At 38.4% G+C, this 23,276-nt stretch overlaps 2 pseudogenes; both read right to left on the bottom strand.

The window, feature by feature from the left end:
* Positions 1–792: 792 nt before the first annotated feature.
* Positions 793–1,114, bottom strand: LOC114507743 (annotated as a pseudogene).
* Positions 1,115–8,992: 7,878 nt separating this feature from the next.
* Positions 8,993–23,276, bottom strand: part of LOC114507440 — a 21,711-nt pseudogene continuing 7,427 nt past the window's right edge.

The raw sequence follows: 23,276 nt of genomic DNA, 5'->3' as shown, positions 1-23,276 counted from the left end.
TTGACCACAACATTTGCCACTCTTGGTTTTGTTGCAACAGACTGATTCAATTATTTATCCTGCATTCTTGGTCCCTGGAAATATTTGACTTTATTACTCTGGTTAAGAGTGAGAACATGTGCCTTAAAATATAATGAGGAGAAATTTTAGTATGCAAGGGCATTATCCTCTAATCCGCTTAGATTAGTTCCATAGACTTTTGATCTATTCAAGGGAAGAAACTATAACAACTTAAGTAAACATTTGTAGAATACTTCAAAAGTTACTTGTTTCTTTTAAGTTCATATCATTACATACCCTAATTTCTGCGGTATATCCTAAACAAGGTAGCATATTAGTTTATATAGAAAGTCCTGAGTTTGTCTATCATTTCAATATCTCACTGTTAGAAAATTTCTCTGAAAGCTGTTCCTCAAAATTTATTTTTAAATAAATTAAGAGCATCCAATTATTCTCTAGGTTTAAGAACTCTTTATTTCTGTTCCCATGTGTGGTTCCTGCCAACCATTTAAATATCCAGAATCTCTGCTGAGTGGGCCCAACCAAAAATTGTGGCCTGACTCAACTTTATGTTCCTATCACCACAATCCCACTCCCTTAATATCCATTTATACATGTACTTCTTAGATTTGTGTCTGGATAAAGTGGAAAAAACTACAGCATTTAAAAAAAAATCCATTACCACTGATGGGAACCTAATTTATTTCCATCTCCGATAGTCCAGTTGCAAACACATGAAGTAAACACATCCTCAAGATTTCATTGCCATAAAATAAAAAAAATATATGAAACTTAGAACTGGATAACTTGGTACTTTCTCTTCTTATTTCTTCCCCGTTCAGAGTGCTTGCATCTCTTAACAGCCAGCATTCTCTTAGATCCACAACTGGGCTCAACACATTCAAGCCTCAGCATGATCTTCTGTGTAGTTTTAGCCGTTTTGTGGAAAATCATCTTAGTCTGCCCACCATAGCCACTTTGCCTCCTGTCATAAGGCCGCTTTCCCCTGCGCATACAGAGAATCCTTGCCCTTCTTGTGCTGTGGTACTTTGGGGGGCTGAAACTTGCCACACTTCTTTCAGAAAGTTCGGTGGGTTTTAGGAATGTTCGCCATGTTTGTAAGAACTCGATTGGCACAAAACAGAAAAACCTACTCCTTTTATGATGTGCAGCCACCTCTGCATACATTACCCTTTGTATCTCACTCTTTGGGGCCTGCAAGATGCAGAGATGGCGGGATATGCCTTGAGAAGAATCAGCAGTGCCTTGAAAGGGAAACGCCTCAGGGAAGCCATCACAAATGTTTTAGGCAAAGACAGGCTAACCTCTGCAGGTCGGGTAGAAGGACTGCTTCTAGAGCAGAGAAGACTCATCAGAACTGGAAGGTTCCATGGGTATGGCTTCATTGCTATCTGCCCATACGTACCCATTTCAAATTCCAGGACTCCATTCCTTCCCGATCCATGTCCTGACTTTGACAGAACACACTCTGTACAGGTGGGAATTCAACTTGTGTTGTGGTTCAGTCACTCAGAGGATCAGACTGGTTTTCTTTTGCTTTGTTTTGAACAGAAATAATCCCCTTGCAGCTACAGGAGAAACAAACATCTTTTGTTTCAGGTCAGTAATAGAAGCTTCAGGTGATTTATACATGGCTTGCACTGAAAATTAAAGCCTGTAGCTCATCATTTTCTTTCCCCACATTCTGCAGCACTGTCAGAAACAGCCAGTACTATTCTGCTCTTTAATCTGACTAAAATGAGCTAAGGTGGTAAATACGGGTTCAATCAGAAACCTCACATCCTGTGAATATTTGACTAGAAGCATCCACTGGCAGCATTTTCTGCATGTCTATGGCCACACCATAACATGGGATATCAGTGACTTCTTCGCCACTGGCAGTAGACACTTATAAATCTAACCAGGTTACTGTGCCCAAAATTGTCTGCAAGACCTGAACCTATTTAGAAACTCATCTTTAAGATTCTATTTCTCTAGAATCACTTCTGGTGCCAAAATCTATATCAGTCAGGGTTCAACCAGAGAAGCAAAATCAGCAGGAGACATATGTTTAGGGATTTGTTTCGAGGAATTTGCTGACACAGCGGTGATGTCTGGGCAGGCGGTTCCACGTCCCTAGAGCTGGCGGGCCATCAGGGAGGGCAGGCCGGGACTCTCGGGTTTCTGCTGAGGCTGCTGTCCACAGATAAAAAGTCATTTTCTTCTTTTTATGGCAGTCTCAGTTCCGTTCTTGCGTCCTTTCATTTAATTAAAACCAGACCCACCCAAATGATCCAGGGTGCTATTCTTAAAAATGCTTGGTTACAAACTTTAATCAAATACACAAAATGTTTTCACACCACCCCTAGATTAGTGTTGGAATGGACAACCGGAGACTATAGCTTATCAAAGTCAATACATCAAAATGCCATCACAGTTATTATGGGTCCCCTGGAGTTGCTGTGAAAATAAGTTATCTTTGCATATAATAAAGCCCATATAACTCTGCCTTGTGAATGGAAAGTGCTACAAAAGGTGTTAACTTTTATTTTGTCCATTTTGTGTTGGATTTTTACATCTTGAGGCTAAGTGTCTGTAAGATTTTTTATAAAAAGTGAGGAAACAGGAAGCCTCTCACCAGATGGAAAATGGTTTGTAGGAGTTTGGTTCCACCACATGCCCATCCTCGTGTTTATGGTTCTGACCGCACCCTTCCTTATGTTCAGGGAAGCATGGATATTGTCAAAAAGATGAAAATAGGTAGGCAGGTGATGACAATAGCCATCATTTTCAACTTTCTCACTGACCAACCAACATACACATACATACACACACCCCTCAAACACACCTTTTAGTGAACTTTAATACATTTCCAGACTTTTCCCTGTTATTGAGCTATTATCCTACATATAACTCAAAACACACTCACAAAAGAGAAGAAAGCTCTAGGTCAGTCCAGCTCTTTCATTGACATCCTTGTCTAGGGTGTCTACATCACCTCCATTCTCTTCAGTAAGCCTGGATTTGTTTCTATGTCATCATGAAATGCATGAGCTGTAAGATAAATTCCACCACCTTTTATACAGCCAAAGTTGGGGCACACCCAAAAATAACCACCTGGAAAAGACTAGAAGCAAAGATGTCACATAACTGCCATCCTCTAGTGCTCCTACCCTCCTCCAGGCCAAATATAATAGAAACAGAAGCACTTACTCTACAACAGAATGGAAGGAAGGAAGGAAGGAAGGAAGGAAGGGAGGGAGGGAGGGAGGGAGGGAGGAGGGAAGGAAGGAAGGAAGGGAGGGAGGAGGGAAGGAAGGAAGGAAGGAAGGATCTTTTCTAACTGTCTCAGGTTCTGCCAATTGAAAACATCCCCCTACTTTCTTGTTTTCTGCTCACCAGAGAGGGCCAGTGGGGCTGGGAGAATGGCAGTAAAGCAGCAGGCCTTGGGCCCTTTCCTCTGCTGGTTAATCATTCCCTAACCCGAAGATAATCACACTGAAGGAAAGAAAGCAGGTACCCAGTTTAATTCCTTTGAAAACACTTACCTTTTGGTAAATAGATGGATGACATTCGTAGAGAGGAATTCTTTATCTGTGGAAAGTTACCAGTAGAACACCCTTGGTTTAGGGCTGGTTATGGTGAACTAAGTTCACATCTGTGGCTGTGTAGCACACGGCTCTAGAAAACTATCAGACAAGCTAGGTAATTATCTGGGTATAAAATAACACTTTTTTTTTTTCATAAAGTAAATGTTCCTGGCTAGGTAAGACACTAACCCATACACTTTATTAGAGGTTTAATTCATGATTCTGGGCCAAAGAGTGTGTGTTTTATGTGAAAAGGAAGGACCTGAGAAATCATGTATGGTATTATAGACCTCTCCCTAGATTACGTGGGCCTCTTCATTGCTTGGACAGCTGAAATTATTAATCAAGATTGATCCTGGTAAATATTTTGATCCACATGAGTCCAATTAAAAACAAACAACCAAAAACCTGATTCCTTACATTAGCTCAGGGAACATTGTCCAATTAGAGCTGATAAGCTTTGACCTCTCCTGTTCTGACTGAGTGGGTAAAGAGATCGGGGATTTCTTTTCACTGTGGAGGAATCCAAAGGTATTTTTTTCTGGCAATTCAAGAACCTTACAATATTAAGTTGGCCGAATGTCAACTTCATCGACTGAAAACAGTGCCAGAAAATCTCTAAAGTCAACAACTTCCAATCAAAGCCTCCTCAGGATTTGTAGATGCTGGTGTTAGTTACCGGCCAGTGTTGTTGCCATTCCCCCTGAGCTCAGTATATTGCAGAAAAATGACCTGCCTCAACAATGCTGTTGATCTGCCTTGCTGTGCCTTCTTGCTTCTAGACAGGCCAAACTTTATTGTCTCACACTTGTAGCACTTTTTATTCAGAAGGAAAGAACTGAGTAATCCCCTTTGATCTCCTATCTTTAAAAAAATTTCCAGGTCTGTTAGAGAATGAGCTTGTATGATTTCAGAGTGCCCAGATACAGCAGAGGTATTTTAATAGCTGGTTAGTGCTTCAGGACTTGGATGGTTACCATTTGCATTTGCTTTTCAGGGCTGCCAAACAAAATGCCACAGACTGAGGCTTAAACAGCAAAAACAATGTCTCATTGGTCTGGAGGCTGCAAGTCTGAAAGCCGTGTCAGCAGCGCTTGCTGCTCTAGAAGGCTCTTCTTAACATGTCTCCTCTCTCTGTGTGTCAACGTCCAAATTTCCCCTTCTTATAAAGACACAAGTCATGCTGCATTAGGGACCACCCGAGTAAACTCTGATTAAGTTAAAAAACTTAATATTATATCTTTAATGAGCTCATTTCCAAAGAAGTTCACATTCTGAAGTTTTTTGGGGGGAAGCTTAAGACTTCTACATATGAATTTTGGGAAGATACAATTCACCCCATAATACCATCTCAGCTAGTCAGAGTGGTGCCCTATATCCCATCACCTTGATTCAGCCAATCCCCTGTTTATGGTCTAACGTTGCCAGCACTTCCCTTTCCTGCTTGTATTCATCAGGTTTGCGGCAGACAGAAACCTTACATAGTAGTTTGAGGGTTGTTGGGATTTGTAGTTATTCCTGCTATTGAATTATGGGGAGAATGAATCTTTGAGGTTCATAAAATGGATATTTTCAAAACTCCTTCTTTTGAATGCCTTTCTTTCTGCCTGTTGGCTTGATTCTTTCAGGCCAGCTGCTTGAGCAAGATTGAATCTACAACTACAGACAGTTCTAGGCTCATGTCCATGGAGCCTCAGGAATCTGAGAAATGAAAGCCCATGCTTCACTGTCAGTTTCTGCCCACTAAAAAAAAAAAATCTAAGGAACACTTTTTATAGACCTTGCATTCCTGATATGTCCGTCTCCAAACCAATCACTAGTTGAAGATGAGTAGGTTTTGTCATTACTTACCAGCTCACACACCCTAATGCCATGAGATTGAGGTCTATAATCAGGGGTAAAGGTGTTTGAAAGAAAAACATACACAGACTTTTATGCTGCTAGCATAGCTTTTATTCCAATCATCTTACAAAATAATGCTTCATCTCTTACATCAGAACTTTTATTCCATGAAAAGAGGCAAAGTAGATGATATCTGTAATTTGTTTCAGTTCTTTTTGGCAATTATTTTGCAGTTTATTATGCTTTTTATCTCCTTTTGTGCTATGTTTTGTGTTTTTTCTTTTACGTTTCAGAACATGATCCTCGACATCCATTATTGTGTGTGTGTGAGTGTCTCTGTGTGTGCAGAAGTTTGAGTGTATGTTTCTTTAATTCTAAAAGGAAACCAAACAAAATTGTGGTCGAATTGCCATTTCCTCTTCCTCATTGAGCAACTGGTTATTGATAGGAAAAATTCATCTTTAGGATATGGGCTGTGAACTTGAGACAACTTAATGATTTGACATTTATTAGAATCTTTTATTAAATATTGATGTCTTCAAAAATTGGAGGCACATAGGGGAATGGTATAGATCCATTACTATTTTTTAATATGTTTTCATAGTAACCTTTTCAGACAAGTTCTGCAAAATAAATACAATATATTAGAAATCTTGCAAAAATTTCAAAAGATATTTATTTCTAGGCTGAGGGAAATCTTCCTCTTCCTCTTAAGGCACTATGACAAGTACCTTACATGAAAGGCAATTTCAATACAGTCTTAATATCATACCAGTAAATATTTGAATCGGGTCAGCTGACAGAGGTCACAGATACCAACAGAGCTTTGTATTGGGAGTATGAATTCAAAAGCAGTAGTTATTAATCTTTTTAGTTTTCCCTTTCAGGCATGAACTTTCTGCCAGACCACATATTTTGAACACCATTTATTTCTCTAAATTGTCTCTAATACCTCTCATATTAATTAACAAACAGTATGATGGAAATTTTGGTAATGCTGTTGGAAGTGCTGAAGGGACCAGGCTTGGAGCACGCTTTGCTGACCGAGTTGTTTCAAAGACTAATCAATCATTCTCTGCTACGCTGCAGATCAGAGCCCCTTTTGCATACTACGTAAAACTGTTTGTACTGAAGGATGTTTAAAACGAAGTACTCCACAGACAATATAACACTGTGCTAGATGGAAAAATTCTGCAAACAGATTTTCAGTTCAAGGTCAAGACATCCTGGGTGAGATTCTGAGGAATTAGGAAATTAAATATGTATTAAATGTTTTCTCTGGGTTAGTTAAAAGAAGCAACACCAACCACAACTCTGCTAGAAGTGAGCTTTCCACATGGCCTTTTATTTTCCTGCTGCTCTCTTCTTTAGGTACCAATATGGCTAAGCTTGACAGCTTTTTGTTTCAATAACCCAGAGGGTCAAGAAAGTGAATTACTGCTTTAATGAAGCATGCTACTGCATTAGAAAAATCTGCAGGAAAATTCGACAGTCTGACAATGGTTTCGTTTGGAATGCCAGAATTCTTTTTTCAAAGAAAAAAGGTCACATGCGTTTAGAAAGGCTAAACCATTCTGAATGTGTTTTGAGTGTCTTGAGCGATTCCCGGACCACCATGTTTGTTGTCACTCCTGAAAACCAGGGGAGTGGAGGAGTTCTTCCTGAATATTCTCCTTTTTTTCATGTCTCACTGATCCGCTTTACAGGACTAAGAACTCTACCACTGATCCTCTATCCTTTTATAATCTTCCCTCATACACTAACTCTACAGAAATCCATCTCAGTATAAGACTCTGGGTAGTATTCCTCCCAGTTCCTGCAACACAGTGATTGTTTTCCACGTGCATATTATTTTGGTAACTTTGGTCATTATGTGAAACAAGAATATAGGAATTGTTTATTTGTTGCATCATGTTTCTCAGAAGTCTTCTTAATAATCTTTTATAATTGTTTTTGACTTTCTACTTCTGTTCAGAATATATTTTTTGAGGCTCAGTTTCCTACTTATAATGATACACACCTAAAGAAAATTAGCCTGGACCTTCTAAGATACACAAGTTAGAACTGTTTCATTTGGAAAACTATTACTGGATATTAGCAATATTAGCTTTTCCATTAGAGAAAAGAATATAGTCCTTTTCTTATAAAATGTGTTTCAGTTGCATATTTTAAACAGTAATTAGTTCCATAGACATTACACTTTATTCTACATCTTCAGGAAGTAGATGGAGTGATATTTTAACTAGGGGGAGATCAGAGACAAAGAGGTTTGGGGGATAGCCATGTGAACAAATGGGAGAGAGTAGAAAGTATAAACATATTTGTGTCAATTCCCACTAGCAGTCACTTATCATGGAAAGGCATTGAATAACCAAGTAGACAAAACTACTCCCCATTGATATCTTTCTGCATCACCCATTCCACATGTGGTAAGGTAGTTACAAGAATAGTGTGGCCACAGTGGTAGGGGAGTGTACATGGACCCCATAGTGAGGACTCCAAATGTTAAGGTCAATCTAGCTGCTATATCTTTTGAATCTCTAACCTGGCAGCAACCAGAGATGAGCTATGAGCCATCCCTTTGACACTATTCGCAAAAGGTGTCTGGCTATATTGGAATTCTTCTCTCTTTAAGGACCATTAAATTTTTTCTATAAGAGTAAATAAATGATTATTCTGAGTACGGGTTTTGTTTTCCTGTTCACAGATCCTCAGCCAGCAACAACCTCCAGGGTACCGGAGTGCTTAATTGATGAATATGAAATACCACATAAAATAGTGCCCTTTCTAAGAATATAATTTACAGCAAAGGATGTGCAGTGTGGGCCCATGATAATGGGGCCCATTGGTTCTGTCCCATAATATTCCAGCCAGGTGTAGCTGGTTTGAGAGAGCTTTGTAATGGCCTAAAAAAATAGTTGAAGCACAAGCATGAAGCCAAAAGTCTTTGCAAATGTGTGAAGATGAGCCAGTGTAAGCATTAAATCAGAGACCTGAGTGTGGAGCTGTGTTCCTAAGAGGAAGAACACAGGACACTGGCCTTACTGGCATTCATACATTTTGGTTAGAGACCCTGGTACTTACGTGTTGTGCATGCTCTCCAGAAGACATAACACGGGGTACATTGGACTAAAAACTAGTGTTGGTAATTGGGTACTTTGCACTCCTTGTGTTCAGACATGTCAGCAAGCAGGAGACCACCTTCTTGATGGAGGTAATTGACCCTGGTTAGCTGTAGGAGGTGGGGCTGTTTTTCCTCACTGAGGACAGGGAGGGAAATCCGTGGGACTCAGGTCATCCACTGGGGATCTTCTTGTTACTCCATTACCCAATTGTGACTTAGAGCAGAAAAGTGCAGTGAAAATAGCCTGAGAAATGTATGTTAATCAGAGACTAAGCTCCCTCTTGAAGAGAGTTGGGTTTTACCAGCAAATCAGCCAGCGTATACCATAAAACTGATAGTTAAGGTCAACAAATTTGCAATGGATAGTGTCAAGGGAGGTGATGAATACTAGTTGTGACACCAAAAAAAAAATGTAGCAGTTCAGGCTGAATATGTCCTATTTATTAATCTCCCCAGTGTACATTTTCTGCCAAACAGGAAGCCTACTAGAACCCTGAAGGAACTGCTGCTTTAACATATTTGTAGAAGTAGGTCCACATGGCCCAAGGGTAAAACTGTGGCAACCACGAGGTGACACACCACTTAGGTCTTCATCAAAGTAGTGCGGTGGGTGGACAGGCCCAGCCTCAGTGTCTTCAGGATCTTCCTTTGCTTTTGCAAAGGTATCATACTCTTTTGGATAGCCTGAGCCAATAAACGACAATGATAAATACACTACAGACTGGCTATTTTTGTCCAATGCAAGACTCATCTGCCAGATAGTCTTCGCTCTGGAACTTGACATTGAAGTGACTTCGTCAGACCTGGAGTGCAGTCTGCTAGTCTAGCTGCTCAATCTTTCTTACTTAATCCTTTCTCATGTGTCAGATATGCATCTTGGTCTAAGGATTTCTCACCCAATTCTCCTTTTTCCTACCTTTATCTCTCACTATTGTTATCTCCTAATAAACTGTGTGGATTCCATTTCAATGACTGCTCCCAGAGGATCTAGTTGACACATTCTTCCACTAACTGCATACCTTACAAGAAATAAAGGTATTCATCTGTGACTTAATACATTATTAAAGTGTTGATACTGTGTGTTATGGACTAACTGTGTCTCTTGAATATTTCTATGTTGAAGTCCTGACTTGCAATGTAATAATATTTGGAGATGGGGCCTTTGGGAGGTGATGTATTTTGCCCTGTGTAATGTGCTCCCCTGTGTAATGCACTCCCACGTTTTTCGCCCAAACACTCAGGAAAAAAAAAATCTTTCCTTTAAAATCTTTAATTCAATTATTTATTTATTTATATTTAGATGCTTGTTTTTGTTTTTGTATTGTAAAGGAATTTTAGCATTTATTTTTGAACATATTACGATACAAGAAATTTTATGTAACAAATAATTACAAAATACAAGAACAGGTACAAAGTGTTTCAGGTACTACCCGTGTATAATGCACTTGCATATGTTTCCCTCAAAAATTTGGGCAAAAAAGTATGCATTACACACTGCCAAATATGGTAGGTATGGCTAGATGAGGTCCAATGGTTGGTGCCTTGGTCTGATGGGATTAGTGCCCTTGTAAATGGAGCCACGGGAGAACTTGTTCACCCCATTCACACAAACAAGAAGAGATCATGTGATCACACAGAAAGATGGCTGCTGCTTACCTGGCTGGAGGCCTCAAAATAAAACGTATATTGCCAGTGCCTTGATCTTAACTTCCCAGCCTTCGCAATTGCGAGATGTGAAGTGTTGTTTAAGCTACCCAGTCCATGTTATTTTATTATAACCACCTGAGCTGACTAATACACTTTATTTTACCTACAAATATCGAATAAACTTTCTCTGAGAATTAGGGCAACACTTTCATGAAGCACATGAATTACAACTCTCCAGTTTATACAAGTTCTCCTGTTTTTTTTTTCTTTTTTCTGTCACACAATAGGAAACAAGAATGCATTATGCACAGAAAAGAATGTATTATATGGTCTCAAGGATTTGAGCCTTTATGAGAGAACAGGAGTGAGAGGAAAGACAGAAGGGAGCTCTGGTATGAACACGGGTCAGAGCGTCATTTCTGAAATGCATAATCGAAACGCTTTTTAGAGCAGATATATGAGAGAGTAACTGAGAGAGTTACTCTGGCCTAATCTTTATTCCTGCCTAACTTCCATCTCAGGTAACACTGTTATGAGTAAGTGTTTTGCAAACAAATACCACAGGTTTAATGCTTTAAAATCAAACTGATTCATTTTTGCCCAGAGCACACCAACTTTCCCAGAAAAATAATTTTAAAAATGGGACTTCTAGTAAGGAGAAAAATGAAAGTCAGCAAACTTCCTGTTCTGAGTAGAAAATATTTCGCTCTTTTTACTTTCTCTTCTATTTATTTTTATAAACTGGACATAATCTATAATGGAAGAGTGTTTTGCACTATAAAACTTATTCAAATGAGGTAAACGAGAAGTCATGGGAAGCAAATCAATGTGCTAAACACATTCTTTCTCTATATTCAACTTGTCCTCCTGCTATGACTTGAAGCTTTGGAATCTATAATGAATTAAAACACAGAATATATTTATGTGCAAAAACAGTTCTATGGAAAATGCTGATATAAGAAGGGTTTGTTAACTGTTTTAAACATAGCGTCATTTACTCTGGCAACAATCTAAAAATATCTTTATTTCTGTGCTCTTGTAAAAGCAAGAACGTTAAAGGAATCATTACTAAATAGGTATAGAGAGAAACCTAGCAAGATTTGCATTTCCTCCTAGGTACCAGTGAAAAGCAAAGTTTTAGTATTGCACAAACAGGCTTTCCTGGGGAAACTTTATCAGAAACTATAATATTATAGAAAAACACTAGTGTTTTAAATAAGAGGAATGAGGACAATTTACATTGTGCTCAGAAATTAAGTGAAATAATTTATAAAAAGGAAGGCCTGCTGATTTCTCAGCCGAAAGCCATTTAGTTTTTGGATGTAGTACTTGTGGAAGGAAGCCAAGAGAGGCCAGCAACCTGAGTGGAGCCAGACTTATGGCCAGGTGGCCCAGTCATTCTGTTATGGTAGAATGTGTAGCCAGAGGGGAAACAAAGGCAGGGAGGAGGGTACAGGTCTCAACCACTGATTCAGCAGTCCTTGAAATTCTGTGTACTTTTTCCACTATCTGGAAGAGAAAGAATTTGAAACTATGCTTTCATCCTAAGGTCTGAAAAGCTGAAAATGGCCCATAGTGACTAAAGGTAAGAAGTCCATTAATACCTTCGGGTTTTCAAGCCCTCTGTCTTGGAAAGCTAGCACCATCACTACCTGTCAGTCAATATGTAACTTCATCCTCCCTCATCTCTCCAACTACCTAAGTCCTCAGGACAAAGGATCTGGGGCTTGGTGCTCTTGACTCTCTGGCTGTCCAGCCTCAGGCCACATGGCCTCTGGCCTTGAGGCACTTGTCACCCTGACCTTTGGCTGCCCTTACCTTTGCTGTCCTTACCCTGCAGGCTTCAGCCTGCATCTGTGCCTTTCAGACCCCCAAGCCCTCCTTAGCTAGGCCTGGTGTCTTCCGTGATAAGGGGTCACCAATGAGCCCTGCTTGCACGCTGGTGGACTTGCTGATCTCCAATTCTTTACTGCAATGGCGACAAGAACTGAGTTTCTGGGAGTTTCTCTCATTAACAATTCCATTCCTGTTTGAAGACTACCATCCAAAATATTAAAAATGCAAATTAATCTGATTGCAAAATTGTAGGTTTTTTTAGACTAGAAGAGAATTTGACAAAGTTCAGAAAATAAAATGGGTAAAGTTTCTGCCAGAACTTTCTAAAATGACACTGACAAAGAAGAAAAGAAAAATAAGACCCCTGAACCCAAAGATGTTTATTTTAATTTTAGAATATTATCAATAAGAAGATGTGGACAAAAGGCATTATTAGTCATTTTTTTTCTAGTGCAAATTATGTAACAGGAAGCTTCTGATGTATTATAACTATAGATTTTATTGTGTGGACTTATATTTGAATCATGTTTACATATTAGTAGGAAAGGAGGCATAGAAAATAGAATTTCGTCTATCAGATAGCTTTTGATAAGTGCCAAAGAGTTGTAAATACTCTTAATTGGATATAATATAGTGCTGCACTAACAATATAAATATAAGGAAAACAGAGATGCTCCATTGAACACTCATTCTTTGAGATTATTCTTTGTTTCAAAGTTTTTCTATAAAAAACAAGTTTCTAAATGTTGGTGATAAAACAGAAAACTCAACAGATGAACTTCTTGTCTTGAGAAATGTACAATATAGTGAGAAGGGTTGCTAAATTAAAAAAAGAAATAAATGTATAATAGACCTCATACCTATCACATATACACACATACATACCAACAAAATCTCCCACTGTGAAAAATATTTGGAAACTGCTAGATTAAATGATATTAGTTTCTTTGTTGTAGGATCTCTTAAAACTACTGATAATCTAATTGTTAGGCTGGAATCACTCAAGAAACTGGATGGATGCAGCGAGCTAAGGAGAAAGGCTTATTAATGGGGAATAAGAGCGAAAGTGGAGCCGACCAAGGGAGGTTAAGATTCACTCGGTTGTTCTTAGGTCAGGGTTTGTAAGCATAAAACCCGACAAAGGGTAACTGGTTGGGGTGTCAGAGTCTGACTGGCTACCGCTGGTTGCTGGGTGCCATTTCTGCTGACCATTGTTCTTGATACATCTTGTCAGGCTCAAGTTAGAGCTGCATCCTGTTATGCCGGATAGGCCGACCCTAGACCCCAATCTTAGCTGGGCCTCTGTTTGTCCTGGGTAGGGTCGGCAGGCAGTTTCTTAGGCTACAGTTTTCCCACCTGGTGATTTTCCATTCCTGGTAGGCCTACGTAGGCCTGTCACTAATATATGTTGTAACTTCCTGTGAGAAGAAAGTAATAGAATATTGCACTTATTTTGTAATAAGCAGTTTTAAATTCCATGAGCATTTTATAAGACTTTGAAAAGACAACTGTTCTTAAGAGGAGTATCTGTCTAGTGGCCCCCAGTTACTAATGACTCTGTCACCAAAAGCAATGGAGGTGAACGAGCTTCTCATACAAAGGACAGAAAGAGCAGCTCACAAAATGCAAGTGAAATTAATTGGTACTGATTCTAGAAAACAGAGTGTATGGCAGAAAGTAATTAAAGGAAAAAGAAAACCAGATTTACTAACCCTGGCCTGATATACTGGCTAAGAGGCTATACTAATTAATGTATGTTATATGGGAAGCAGAACAAATTCAGTAACAATGGAAAATAAAGAGAAATCCTAACTTGTTAGATCAGTTGTACCAGGAGTTCTAGGCTGATGACGATCATATCCTTTCTTCCTCTTCTGTGTTCAGAACCAATTGAGAGATTAGTCACAGAAGTCAAGATGTTATAGAGAAAAATGTCAGCCAGGCTGCCTATGAGGCTGGATTGCAGAGAACTGTTAAAACAGGCAACCACGACGGGCTTTCTGTTACTTCATCCACAATTAACACACGTAACCAGTGGCAACGTAAGAAATGTCCAAGCCTGTGGAGAATTTTCCCAAGAGTTCATCTGAGCCAAGCTGGTGACACAGGCCAGCGAGAGTGATCTCAAATGCTCTGGAGAAAACAGTTTTGTGGCTTTTATGCATTTGAAATGAAGGAGAGAACATAAGGAAGATTACTCCAGGGTGGAGGAGAGGGAGCAAGGAGGGGATTGGATTGCAAGATACTTAAAAAGATTATGTGGTTTCTTAAGGGTGGTTATGCCTTCCAGGGGTATTATTTCTGACCTCTCAAGGGTATGTTAACCTAGATACCCAAGATTAGTGGACAGGGTTTAAAAGTCGCTCACTAAAGAAGTTATAGGCCTGGGGCATGACTACCCATGGTGACTTGCCCAGTTAGGAATTTATGATCAAATCACCCTGTGAGGTTGCTTTCCATAGAACCCCCTTTTTAGGGGGCGTTACCCACACCAGTCATAAATAAGTTGGCGATATATAGACCTTTTCTCAAGGAACAGATACTGCTTGCATAACTATATCCCATGGCTGAGTACAGAAACAAAACAAAACAAAACAAAACACTTTCTCTGCAGGCAGAAGGATTTAAAGGAATGCCAGAAGCAGCAGGCTGAGCTTGCTTTTGTTCTTTCTCTGGAAATCATTGAGGAGATAAAGTGACTTTTCTTCCTTTGATGATTGTAAGTGAGCAAAGCAGAGACAAGTCAAGAAAAGTCAGAATGTCCCTCCCTGCTGGTCTCTTCTCACTTCATCACTGCCAGCTACAGACACTTGACCACCAGGCGGCCAGGAGTCCACTCAGCAAATCCCCGCTGAGGCAGGGGCAGGGCAGTCAAAGGGAAGCGGGGGTTCTCTTTCATCAGATAAACACTCCTCCTTTCAAAGAGAGGGAAGGGAGAAGATATCTACTGCCCGGGGGAGTGAAAGTTCCCTGTTCCTATGGCTACTGGAACAGCCAGTCTATTCCTGGGAGGGTATGTGTTTTGCCATAGAAATAGGCTATTGAACAGAATAAAGAGGAATTTCTTTATAAGGTGGGGACCTTGCCTTATAACATATACGGAGACAAAGCTAAAAGTTATGATAACCTTCTGAGAGCTTGTTTTTCAAAGTACAAACTTTCAAAAGTGTTAAAGTTCAACTTTCATGTTTGTATAGGTAAAATATACCCAGAATGTATTTCACTTATAAATATGGGAATCAGTTGGATGATAAAGCTGCATCCAAGAGCATTGGAGGGCTAGAGGTTTATACATTCTCTTGTGTTATAATCTGCATTGTGTGGGCTAAAAATTCGATATTGAAGTCCTAACTCCTGGAATCTTAACTCCAGGAGTCCTAACTCCTGGAATATCACCTTATTTGGAAGTGGAATCCTTGCAGACATAGTTATGCTGAAGTTATTAAAGCAGGCCCTGATCCACTGTGACTGGCGTCCGTATGGAAGGGAGAGTTTTGGACAGAGAGACAGACATGCATGAAGGACAGTGATGTAAAGGCACAGGAAGAAGAGCCGTCCCAGAGCTGGGAGAAGGGTCTGGAACGGGACTTTTCCTCATGTGTGCTACAAGAACTAAAATCATAAGTATTAGATACTATCTTTAATCATCTTAAATATATTTGGTCTGTTTTGTTGACCAAAAAGGTATACCCATATGATAAAAAAAATCAGAAAAACTCTTTTAGATTTCAGTTTTGGTATATTTGCAAGATTAAAGCGCATAGTCTTGCCTTAGTTTTATTTTTATCCCCCCCCCCCACACACACACACACATCCAAGCAAAACAGATTTGGGAATATAACGTGTGTGATCGTAGGTAGAAATTTCTGAAGTTGGATTAATATTAGGCTTAGATAGATGAGTTGCACGACTCTGTTCCTTATATGGGAAGATATAGGCCTGATGAATTTCAGTCACAAAGCTTCTATATCCACAGAGCTCTGCTGCTTAAGCTTTGAGTAGGGCTCTGCCAGAAATGTGTACTTCAGAAACTAAGTGAGAGAAAAGCAGATTTTCCCCATCTGTGTAAGGAAGCAATACTCTTCAACAGGACTACTTTTCTGGAAATATAAAAGAAAAATGATGGCAGATTGTAGAATCTTCTTCTATGACATCACCTTCTATGGTACTAGAGTCAGATATCTAATATACAACATATACAAAGTATTTTCTAAAGAAGAGTTAGCTGTGGAGAACAGAGCCAAGAGTGCATCAGGATTAGGGATTGCACTGGTAGTGACTGAGTCATTAACAGTAACTAATAGCCTCAATCTCAAGACTTGTACGCATTTGCTTGGGATAGCGGGCCTTCTCCCCAGCCCTGCCAGCAAAACACAACAGTCACTGGACTAGATAAACAATGGGCTTCCAAGCAAGTAGTTGGAAATAAAATTTAAGAAAATTGAGTGTGCTTAGTTCGTTCCTTTGTTTTACTCCAATTTGATATCTGGAGAAGGATGTCCATTAGTCTGATTTAGAATGAGCCTCCTGATGCCAGGAGGAAAAAAAAAAGAAATAAAAATTCAGAACCCTGTGGCTGGAGTGTGCAGTGTGGAGAGGCTTCTTTAGCCAGTCGGCTCCCTATTCTCACGACCACCTGTGAATTTCCAGGTGCAGGACAAGAAGGTAAATTCCAGAACTGAAGCTCCACACCACAAACCAAGAAAAATGTTTGCAAAGAGAATTCCCTCAAACATTGTTCTAAAAATCTGATAAGGATGTTCTAACATTGGCAAGCGACAGAATTTGAGGTGACTTAAGTATGATGTTATTTCAGGAGGATAAAACACAGAAGTATTCCTATCATGTTATCAAAGCTCTCATAACTTAAGATTCTTTCTTTTCAGAAATTTCAAGATGAAAAGGTATTTTAAAAATTCAAAATATGCAATACATTTTTAATTTTAATTTGTAGCTCCTATACTTTACAGTTAGATTGCATATGTAGGAGAATGAATTATAGGTCATTAAAATATTATTTGTATTTTACATGAACTGATTTCAAATGGGAATTATTTTTTAATATATATGTATAACTTTTTCTAAGTCACACTTATAAAAGTTCACATCAGTTCATCATGGCTGTAGAGTGTAGGATCATGCTTTGGCACTTACTTTATTCATGATTAACTTCATAAAATATACTTTTTATCATTTATACTATTAAAACAAAAATTATATATTTGTGTGTATAATTCCGTTTGAAGTTGAAGAGATGGAATGATGATCTGTCTGAAACAGAGTATTATTGTACTCGTTGAAGGTCTACATAAATGATTATTAATTTTCCATCCAACACAAAATTATATGATTCAGTGATAGATAGCTGATGAATATATAAAGAAATCAGTTGCCTTTCCAGAATCACAACATGTAAAATGTTGACTAATATGATTTATCCATTGGAGAAAACAATTTTAATAGAATAGCGTAACCCTATTAGAAAGAGATTGCTGTTTAGGGGACCTGGGGGTTAGCGCCCACTCAGATTTGACTCTATCTTCTGCGTCAAAGCCCGTCATGCAAACACAGCTGTGACACAACACACCGCCAGGCCAGCAGCTAAGGCTCAGTGAGCAAGCTGGAGCAGCAGCGCCTGTTTTTGTATGTCTGTAAGGCATCGATATTTTAAATGAATTTATTGATTTTTATAGTTTTTAAGATTTATTTGGTAATTTGTGAGTATAAATATATAAAACATATTAAATGTATACCGTTATTGTGCTCAAATTACCTTCTGACATATAATAATGCATTTAGAAAAATGTCTTATTTTGTCTCAGTTTTTTAAAAAAATATATTTATTTATTGTTTTGAGACAGGGGAAGGGAAGGAAAGAGGGAGAGAAACATCAATGTGTGGTTGCCTCTCACTTGCCCCTCACTGGGGACCTGCCCTGCAACTCAGACGTGTGCCCTGACTAAGAATTGAACCTGTGACCCTTTGGTTTGCAGGTCAGCACTCAATTCACTGAGCCACACCAGCCACAGCTTGTCTCAGTTTTTATCTGAAAAGATGATTTATTATAAATGCATTTTGTAGTTGAGTTATGGATCCAGATTTCTCTCTGTTTCTCCTAACAGCCCTTATTTGAAATGCATGCAAATTTTGGTAGTCACTGCTATCAAATTCGGCAGTTTAAAATTTATAAAGAAATCACCTGCGGAGAGCTTTCAGTTACTGATGGCTAAGCCGTATCACAGAAAAATATATTCAGAATCTTAGGTGGTGAGATACAGTTTTCAGTCACATTTAAAGCCTAGGTAATCTAATACATAAGGAAATTTGAGACCAATGCTGAGAATGGCCTATAAATACTGTGTATTCATCTTGGATACCATGACCTGCATACCATCTAAAAACATGACTATAAGAGCACTTTCCCATAATTTTCTTTCCTCAATTTATTGATTTTTTTAGGCGTAATATTGTTTTCACATTCTAAAGTCCCTAAGTATGCGCTACACTCTGAAGTGCTAACACAAATACATGCTGAGAGTTTCCAGTAGTTTGTAGCCTTTGCTGTGGTATGGAATTTTCTAGGGATCTTCTAAAAGCTCAGATACCCAGGTGATTCAGATACATAGCAAGACTGAAATCTGTTACTATGAGCTGATTGAGGGCTCAACACCTGTGCTGTGCCATTATTTTATCCATTCAAAATAAACAGTCTTGTTTTATCCCTTTATGGGCTGAACTTAATATCCAAGCAGATTCTTTGCTAAAAAATTAAATAATATATAGTTATCAATTGCATATTAATAATTAGAAAGAAATATGGCTAGGCTAAGCAATCTTTGGATATTTATATTTTAAAAATATTTCTCATAATTCATGTATGAAGATAGGTATAAATGTAGCTATTAATTTTCTAAAACAGAATGGGGACTTGTACAATATTTAGTCAATCTTAAACACTGTAAGTTTTAGGTGTACAACATGTTGTTTTGACACCCTTATATGTTACAATATGATTATTACAATAGCATTAGCTAACACCCTCATTTTGTCCCAGAATTCTCATTTCTTTTTTGTGTTGAGAATATTATAGGTCTAGTCTCTCAGAAACTTTAAGTGCATAATACAGTATAGTTAAGTATGATCACTATACTATGAATTTGTTCCTTAAAATTTATTGATCTTCTAGCTCCAAGTTTGTGCGCTTTTACCAACATCTCCCCAATTTCTTCCACCCCGTGCAACTGGTAACCACCATTCTAGTCACTGTTTTTACATGCTTAGCTTTTTTTTTTAGATTCCATATATAAGTGGTATCATACAGTGTTTGCTTTCTCTGACTTATCTCAGCCTAATGCCCTCGTGAAAGGTTGCTAATTTTTCAAATAGGGTTCTCCACTTCTACACCTTGGAAAGTGTCCTATACTTGCAATACCTCGTAGAGACTTGTATCACCTCCAGGCTTTGCCCTGTAATTGAGAACACATTTCTCAAAGTGTGCTCTCTAGGCTTGCAGGTCCCATCATCAGGTCCCATAGCTGATACAGTAGGAGTAGAGGCCCTTCAATCCATAATTAGCAGGTTGTGCAGGTATTTCTTAAGTACGTTAAAGTTTGAGACCCACTGGTCTAGACCATATTGCCCAACTGTTCTGTAGTCTAAATAACTTTTTTTGAGCTTATGGATTTTCATTAATTTTACATATTTAATCTTCTATGAGATCTATTCTCTGTCTAGAATTTCTCTTTGTAAATATTTACAATTATACTCTTATCTTTCTGTAGCAGCACGATGTTTTCAGCCCAATGCAAAAGATATTAGAAACATTTGGAAAGAATGGTTATATGCAAGTAAATAATTTCTTGAATTTACACACATTCTACCCAAGTAATTGTACTCTATGGCAATTGCTGCTTTTTCTTTATAGATCATGCCCCACACATATAGCCAAATACTTTTTTTTAAAAGATTTTATTTATTTATTTTAGAGAGGGAAGCGAGGGAGAGAGATAGAAGTAGAGAGAGAGAGAGAGAGAGAGAGAGAAGAGAGAGAGACCATATCATGTTGCGGTTCTGGGGTTCTGCTGGCTCCTCAACCCAGGAATGTACCCTGGCTGGGAATTGAACCTGGGACACTTTGGTTCCCAGCCCGCGCTCAATCCACTGAGCTACACCAGCCAGGGCTCCAAATACTTTCTGATACTTCTGATTATAAAGAAAAGTAGTACTGGACAGTATCTTTTGTATATTCTTAGCAACTGTCCTGGAAAAGGTAAGAGACTTGGCAAACATACTAATAAGTATAAATAATTAGGGCTAAATTAAGGATGAAAGTCTAGATTTCATAATGTCCATTATACTTATGAATTCTTTAAGGACAATAGAATTACCAGCCTCCAAAATAAGTATGGCAGAAAATCACTCTATGAGACAGGCTTTTATATGTCTTGCTTTGCACAGGAACTGGAGCCATGCCTTGCCAATAATGATACTCAGGTAGTATTTGTTAAATGGAAGAATGAATAAATGAAATAAAGCAATAAACTTAATTCAAGAAGCATGTATGTAAAATGATAATACACAAATGAAATCTGTACTGTACAATTTTTTCCTCACCCCTCCCAAAGGAAGTTTATTTCATTTTGGAATTTGAATAAAAGGCTTCTTAGCAGGTCAGAGCAGACACTCAGTCAGTACTAGTGAGTAACACTGAGCTGGACACTAGTCTCTGAAATGCGCACACAGCTCTAGGTCACTGGGTGAAAGGTGCAGGCAGCCTTACTTACTGACCATGACTCCCTGACAGACATTCAGTAACTTACTGATAAAGGGATGTGGTTGTTTTTGTGCCCTTCTGGAGGACAGATGTCACTACCAATGGACATAATTGGGACGTTGGTTGGCAGCCTACATGTTGAGGCCAAAAAGATTTTTCTGGGATTCAGTCTTTTTTCATTCCTTCTGATTAAGGCAATCAGGGAAGGTGGATATTCCCCAGAGCAACCGATTTTCTTTGTATTTACTCTGGCCTCGCTTTGTTCGTTTCTTAATCAAACACTCATAGACTACAGTTATTAGTATGAAAAGATTTCTCCAAAGTAGAAATTCTCTTAAATGAATGAAAATCCTAATTTTTTTGATTTGCTAAGTCAATAAAATTGATAATACAAACAATATTATGGTCACATTAATTGTCTCTCTGGATATTTACAAAAACATACAAGAGTTTAAGTTTTAAATAATGTTCTGCCAGCTGGCTTCCCAGGACCATACCCCCTATCCAAACACAAATGGATTATCATGGATTTACATCACAACCATGGCTGAAATTCTTTAGGAATTTTTCAGGAAACCTGAAAACCCCTGGATTAGAGCAGAGGAGATTCTTAGAGCATAGATTTGTCAGTTTTTTAATGTTGAAACTTAATTGTGTGATTTATAAAAACAGTTTCTGTCAATTTTTGGGGACCCATTATTTCTCCTCATAGGATAGACTCTTTTGAGGCTGTTGTCATTTTCTTCCTTGGTTAAAAAAAAGGTTAAGCCATTGTTTTCCTTTTCCATATGCTGAGGTAGAAATACTGCTCTGACATTGTATTTATTGTAAAAAATATTAGATCGGAGGCAAAAATGGTGTTTCTACCTTTCAAAAAAATATTCTATGGGATTATTTGAAATTCTTTGTTGAGAAACTTACTGCTTTAGTTTTTTCCAAGGATAATTCAGGATGAGATTTACAATTGTCTTTTAAGTCTTAGACAGAAGTTACACAATACTGGCTGACTTTTTCTTTTTGTTTCTTTTTTTTTAACAACCTGATTTTTAGGCTCTGAACTTGAAAAATGACTTGAATTTGTGACCTTTATAGCAGAAGATTCTCAGTGCTGCATAAATGGGGAGGTCTGGGAATATTCATATATTATCTTTTATTTTTCATAATTTAATGTATGGAATTGAAGGAATTCCAGTAAGAATATAACAACAAGGTTTCTGAAAAATAGAACCCTGAGTTTTATTGTGGTTATACCAGTAATGGCCTATGTGACTGACTATATGCCTCAACTGCTCATTTTTAAAAGGAGGCCTGGGGGCAATCTTCAGATACTCGGACAGAGAGTGAGGGTCAGTAATACTGTGTCATAGTCAAGTCCACACACACGCTGCTCTACCAGCGCTGGTCTCTGACATCACCACATTCTAGCTTCTTTTGCATTCATAAAAAGCTAAAAATAAAAATAAGTTGGAGATAGGAATTTGAAATTAAACAGAATAATTTGGAAAATTACCTGAGTTAAATACATGCAGTATACTTAGCATGCCATATGTTCAAAAATAAAATATCATTGATATGTTGCTGTACTATTTACATAACTAAGTTATATTTGGGAGATTTATTTTATTCACAAGTAATTTGAATCTAACTAAGAGTAGTTTAACAATGAAAATGTAATAATATTTTTAATGTATAGATTTGGTGAATAAGGTGGGATTTTAGGTACTCAAATCATGTCACCTGGGTACTTCTACTCTCTCCATGTCTCACCTGGACCTTCCTTTGTTACCTTTGTTCACAGTAAGGATGTCTCTATCCTACAGCAAACTTCTTGACTTTTCTGGCTTACATATTTTTTCAGATTATGGAGCACAAGCTTCCTTCACAGCTGTAGCAGAGTTCTGAGAAGGGCCTTTGGTTGGTCTGCCTTGAGTGACATCCCAAACCCAAACCACCGGGGGGGGTGGGGGGCGGTCAAAATTCAGCTGTGCCTTAATCTGCTAGGCAGGCCAAGTCAAGTAGACTTACCTCATACTCTCCTTCCTTTCATTTCAGGGGAGTATGAGGTACATCTACTCGAACAACAGGCTAAAGTTTCAGTTATGGAATAATGGGATTGATTGTTAAGCATGTAAAGAAGAGAACAATTCCTTTCTTTTTCTTTCTCCCTTCCTTCCTTCCTTCCTTCCTTCCTTCCTTCCTTCCTTCCTCCTTCCTTCCTTCCTTCCTTCCTTCTTCTTTTTTTTCAAATTAAATTTATTGGGATGACATTGGTCAATAAAATGATAAAGGTTGCAAATGTACATTCTATTATACATCATCTGTATATTACATTGTGTGTTTACCACCCAATGTCAATATTTTTTCTTTCCTCCTCCTCCCACCCTCCCTCCCTCCCTCTCTTTCCTTCCTCCCTTCCTCCCTTTCTCTTTCTTTATCTACCAATCTAGCAATCACAGTCTCTATT

Source organism: Phyllostomus discolor, chromosome 3, assembly GCF_004126475.2.
Source record: "Phyllostomus discolor isolate MPI-MPIP mPhyDis1 chromosome 3, mPhyDis1.pri.v3, whole genome shotgun sequence".
NCBI classification, from domain to species: Eukaryota; Metazoa; Chordata; class Mammalia; order Chiroptera; family Phyllostomidae; genus Phyllostomus; species Phyllostomus discolor.
Note: the sequence above shows the minus strand (reverse complement) of the source record. Positions and strands in the feature narration are given on the sequence as shown.